This window comes from Cryptomeria japonica, chromosome 11 (genome assembly GCF_030272615.1).
Source record: "Cryptomeria japonica chromosome 11, Sugi_1.0, whole genome shotgun sequence".
In the NCBI taxonomy this organism is placed as follows: Eukaryota; Viridiplantae; Streptophyta; class Pinopsida; order Cupressales; family Cupressaceae; genus Cryptomeria; species Cryptomeria japonica.
This window is the reverse complement of record NC_081415.1, coordinates 66988381-66994388: the sequence shown is the minus strand read 5'-3', so window position 1 is coordinate 66994388 and position 6008 is coordinate 66988381.

Here is a 6008-nt window from a genome sequence, read left to right as displayed (position 1 = left end):
TATAGCCCAGTTGTTTCCTTCTCGAGGTCCTTTTGCAATATGATTTCTTTACTTCAATCCAAGCACCAACAACTCCCTGATCTTTCTCTATCATTCATTCTTCCTCGAGCCGCACCAATCTGTTACCATCCTATGATTTGTGGTTGTTTCATTTATGTCAACTAACTATTCCAACAACTATGTCGATGAAAACTTCACCGACCTTTGCATGCTTGCCACCTCAACTTCACATGGCATCACATCAGTCATACACTCAGCTCACTAACACAAGATCAGTTTACACTTGACCATTCAAAAAACTCATACCGGCACAAGCCCTTACCAGTGAGATCTTCTCCTTCTGTTGACCGGTATTGCATACTACATCGGTAGTAAATCTTCACCTCTGGTGGTTTGAGATCATTTTAACATTCTACCTCTTTATCATAATCAAGCAGCCAACCTTCAAAACCGGTTTATGCTCTACCAGTTATCAATCAACATGCTAACACACACATGTATCTTACCTCATACCGGTGAAGTCACTGATGGTCTTATTACCTACATGTCTTCCACCATACTGGTTAACAAGCCTTCATGTTAGTCTTCCTTATGTCGGTTCAATCTTCTTCATACCGGGTGACATATCTCTGCTGGTAGCCTGCAATACTAATTGACATCAATGACAACTCAATACCAACAATCTCCCCCTTTGGCATTGATGTCAACATTGTCTTTTCCAGTTTCGCTCCCCCTTTGACTGCAATGGCAAAGTGAACCTTAATCTGACACCAATAATCTCTCCCTTGACTACATCTGGTTAGGACACAATCTCCCTCTGTGTCCATGCTTCATGATTCAAGAGTCATAAGATAGTAACAATGGTTGACTCCCCCTGAATCATACATTCTCCTATGCATTTAATTACTGCCAGATGGTGGGACAACTCCCATCTTTTGTCTTAAGTACTCAAATGGGCCCAAAGAAAGTGGCTTGGTAAATATGTCAGCAATCTGCTCACCAGTTGGAACATATTCTACTATGACGTCTTTGTCTGCTACCTTCTCCCTCAAGAAGTGATACTTGATTGCAATGTGTTTTGTTCTTGAGTAAATTAAGTTGGATTCTTGGAGATGTTGATTGCACTCGACTTATCACACCAGATTGGAATAGGTTTTGGTATCTCCACCTGTATGTCTTTTAGTGTCTGCTTCATCCATAAAACATGTGAACAACATGTAGCAGCTGCTATATACTCTGCCTCAGTAGTAGATAATGACACCGAATCTTGCTTCTTGTTGTGACATGATACTAGCGAGTCTCCTAAATAGAAAGCACGTGCACTTGCACTTTTCTGGTCATCTATACTTCCTACCCAATCTGCATCAGTATAAGCCTGCAAAGAAAAGTCTCCTTTCTTTGGATACCACAAACCATAATTGATAGTTCCTTGCAGATACTTGGAGATCCTTCTGACTGCATTTAGGTGAGACTGTTTAGGACCAGCTTGGAATCTTGCTACCATGCACAGCTTGTACAATGTCTGGTCTAGATGTTGTTAGATATAACAGACTAGCAATCATAGACCTATACAGTTTTTTGTCAACTTCTTGAGACTCATCTAGTTTGCTCAACTTACAACCGGTAACCATGGGAGTACTTACCGGTTTGTTGTCCTCTATTTGAAATTTCTTCAGCATGTCTTTCGCATACTTGGTTTGGGAGATGAAAATTATTTTCTCCTGCTATGAGATCTATAAACCAAGAAAATAGGACAACTCACCTAGCATGGAAATCTTAAATTTTGTCTTCATCTGATCTGCAAATTCCCTGCACATGATGTCCTTGTCTCCACAAAAGATAATATCATCCACATATACAACAACTATAATCATGTGATCTCCATTTACCTTGACATACGAGTTGTTGTCTGCATTCCCTTTCTGGAATCCTTGCTCCTTCAAGTATTTGTCTAACTGGGAATACCATGCTCTAGGAGCCTGCTTCAAACCATACAAGGCTTTCTTTAACTGGCATACAAAACTCTCATCTTCATGCAACAAGTACCCTTCTGCTTGTTCCATATACACCTCTTCTTCAAGATTATCGTTGAGAAAGGCAGATTTTGCATCCATCTGATACACTTTGTATCCCTTATAGGCTGAGAAGGCCAATTACATTCTTATTGCCTCTAATCTAGAAACCAGTGCAAAGGTTTCTTCAAAGTCAATACCTTCCACTTGAGTATACCATTTTCAAACCAAGCTTTCTTTATGTCGAACTATCTTACCTTCTTCATTCATCTTGTTCTAGTACACCCATTTGGTACCTATGAAATTCTTGTTTGTTGGTCTAGGAACAAGTTCCCAAGTCTGATTTTTCTCAGTTTGTCTTAACTCTTCATCCATGGCATCTACCCACTTCTCACTTTTGTTAGCTTCATCAAATGTTTTGGGCTCTACTTCAGTAATGAGGCATAAATTTACCTACTCACTTTCCCGAGCTAATTTCCTTCTGGTCTGCACACCTTCATTCCTATCTCCTATGATATTTTCTTCTGGATGATTCTTCTGCATACACCAGTTGGGGATCTTTCTTGGTGCATCTTCTACTAGTACATTGTCAACTTGATCTTCATATTCAATATTTCAATCATTAATGTAATATGTCAGTGCATATTTTCCTTTATCTGAGTCTTCATCTATTCTCACATTTACACTCTCAACCACTCTTCTCAATCTCTTGTTGTAGCATTTGTAGGCTTTACTGTTGGTTGAGTATCCCAAGAAGATTCCTTCATCACTTTGGGAATCAAAACTTCCTAATCCATCACCATCTCTCTTGATGAAACACTTACCTCCAAATACTCTGAAGTGCTTGAGTGATGGTTTCCTTTCATGCCATAACTCATAAGGAGGCATTCTAGTGTTCACTCTCAACTGTACCCGGTTTAATGTGTAGACTACAGTATGAACTGATTCCTTCTAGTATATATTTGGTATGATGGCCTCATTCAACGTTGTCCTAGCCATCTCCTTCACTATTCTATTTTTCCTTTCAACAACCCCATTTTGCTGGGGTGTCCTTGCAGCTGAATACTGTCTTCAGATTCCATGTCTTTCACTGTAGTGAGCAAACTCATTGGAGGAAAATTCTCCACCCCGGTCTGATCTTAAGCATTTTAACCAGTACCCACTTTCATTTTCTACCATCTTCCTGAAAAATCTTGAATCTCTCAAATGCTTGTGACTTATCATGCAGGAAGGTTACCCAAGTCATTCTTCAATAATCATCTATGAGCAACATGAAATACCTTTCATCGACCAATGCTCTTATCCTTGTTGGCCCACATAAGTCTGTATGTGTCAACTCCAAAGGTCTTGAGGTGTTGTATTCCTTTGTTTTAAACCTGACCTTTGCTTGCTTACCTCTGACACATTCATCACAGAATGTGCTTGCCAGTTTTATGATCTGAGGTATGTTTCTCACACATCGGTTCTTTCTTATCTTAACTAGGTTATCGAAGTTCACATGGCCTAATCTCCGGTGCCACAACCAACTTTCATCAACCTATCCCATCATGCATTGGGACTCATATCATTCTTTCAGATTGCAGACATTACCATCTGTCGTATTTCCTTCTACAACAACCTGACCGGTACTCTGCTTTCTTATCTGACAACTGGTAGAGTCAAATGTAAACTTGTACCCTTTGTCGCACATTTGACTTACACTCAGCAGGTTATGCTTTAGTCCTTCCACATAGTACACATCATGAGCCTTGAGCTTGCCATTAATATTCATTGTACCCCGGCCTTTGATCTTGATGGAGGAGTTATCACCGAACTGGACTGAACCACCATTCCAATCATCAAGCTTGATGAACTTTTTCTTATCTCCAATCATGTGATTTGAGCAACCACTATCAACTACCCATCGATTCCTTCTTTCAACACATACACTAGTCTGCACAATCAGGCTAGACTCTGTCTTGTTTTTCTCCTTCTCTACCCAAACCTATTTCTCTTCCTTCTTTTCCTCTTCTGTCACTTTGTGTTCCAATTTTGTTTCTAACTTCTCATCTGCAACTGTCTTCTTTTGCTTTTCAGTTATCAGTTTACAATACCTTGCTATGTGACCAAGATTTTGACACTTATAACATTTCACATTAGCAATGTAAGAAGTACTCAAGGCATTCATATAGGACATTTGCATATTACTCCTACATTCATAACTCTTGTGACCTAACTTATTACAATTATAACATGTGACATTTGTACTTTGTAATGTAGCAAATGGGTTTCGACTCTCAAAACTAGGGTTGACATTCATTTTCCTACAATCTGCCATTTTATGACCAAATTTATTACACTGGTGACAATAACCATGAAAATTTGAAACATATCGGTTTGGTTGTCTTGATCCTGCAACCGGGTGCCTCGTTGGGGGTCTTCCTTTCATACTGCTAACTCTAATGAATCCCTCATGATCAACACTTGCATTTCTCCTTGGATCTGGATGTCGATACATTGAGTATGATCTTCGGTTCATTAATTGAGTTTACCAATTTGTGTGGTGATTTCTAGTAGCATCTGCATATGTCTTCTTGTTGGTATCCTTGATTACCGTGAACGTCTTCTTTTCTTCACCTTCATTTGAAGAGATGAATTGCATCTCCTTATTGAATGTGACTTTGTTGTTTGGATTTTGAACTTCTTGAAAACCTAAGCCACCGGTATCTTTAGATTGTTTTTGTTTGCTCAACATCTTGTCTAGGGCTTCAGTGTTGCCTTCATATTTACTTCTCACTTTTATTTCTTCTTGAGTTTTCTCTAATTCCTTCCGAAGCTTCACTATTTCTGCTTCTAGATTCTAATGCTCCTTTTCCTTTTCACTCAGACCAGTACTAGTGATTTCACGGATCCTTTTGGCTTCTTCTAGTTGAGTTTTAGATATGCAATAGTTTCCTTGGACTCTTCAAGAGAGTGCTCTAGTAACTCTTGTTCCTCAGCTATAACCCTTTTTACCTTCTTCAAATCTCTTCTTATTTTCTTTAGCTCATCCAAGGCACTAATGAGTTTAGCTTCTAGATCTACTTCTCCTTCCTCTTCTTCTTCTTCTTCTTCTTCTTCTTCTTCTTCTTCTTCTTCTTGTACCAGGACATCTTGGACCATGAAAAGGTTTTCTTTCATTTCATCCTTACTATAGCAATCATTAGAGATACTATCATCGTTTGAGGTTTCATTTTCATGAGTGTAGAGACTGCTTTGTTTCCAATTTCCTCTTTTACCATACCAGTGAGCACTCTTCTTCTTGTCTTTACCGTTAGATTTGCTACCACTTGATTGATCATCTGCACTATAAGGACATTTGGCAGTAAAATCTCCAATCTTTCCACAATTGAAGCATTTCAAAGGAAATTTCCCTTTGTACTTCCCAGAACCTCTTTTCAGTCTTCTCACAAAGTTGGCTATAATTTCATCAGAGTCTTCTCTGGTTGCATCAGGGACAAACTTATTTTCCTTTCCTTGAAGAATTGAATGCATCTTCTTTCTTCACACCCTTTGTATTTGTAGTCCTCATCTCATATGCAGTTAAGGAACCAAATAGCTCATCCATAGTCAAAGTTTTCAGATCTTTAGCTTCTTCTATGGTGGATACCTTTGTATCATACTTAGATGTGAGAGATCTAAGTACTTTCTTCACTACTACCTCATCTTTCACTTCTTCTCCAAGCCCTCTAATGGTGTTTGCAATCTCATCAATCCTTTGGAGATAGTCAGCAATTTTTTCTTCGTCTCTCCTCTTCAAGCTTTCAAACTGAGCTCTCAGGGTCTAAAACTTGGCCTCCTTAACTTTAGCATCGCCTTCAAATATTTTCTGAAACTTATCCCATGTTTCTTTGGCTAATGAGCAGTGCATGACTTTGACAAACTCATTGTCAGACTGACCACTAAGAATGGCATTTTTAGCTTTGTCATTATTTTGATATTCCCTTTTCGCATTTGGATTAGTAGGAGGAACATTGA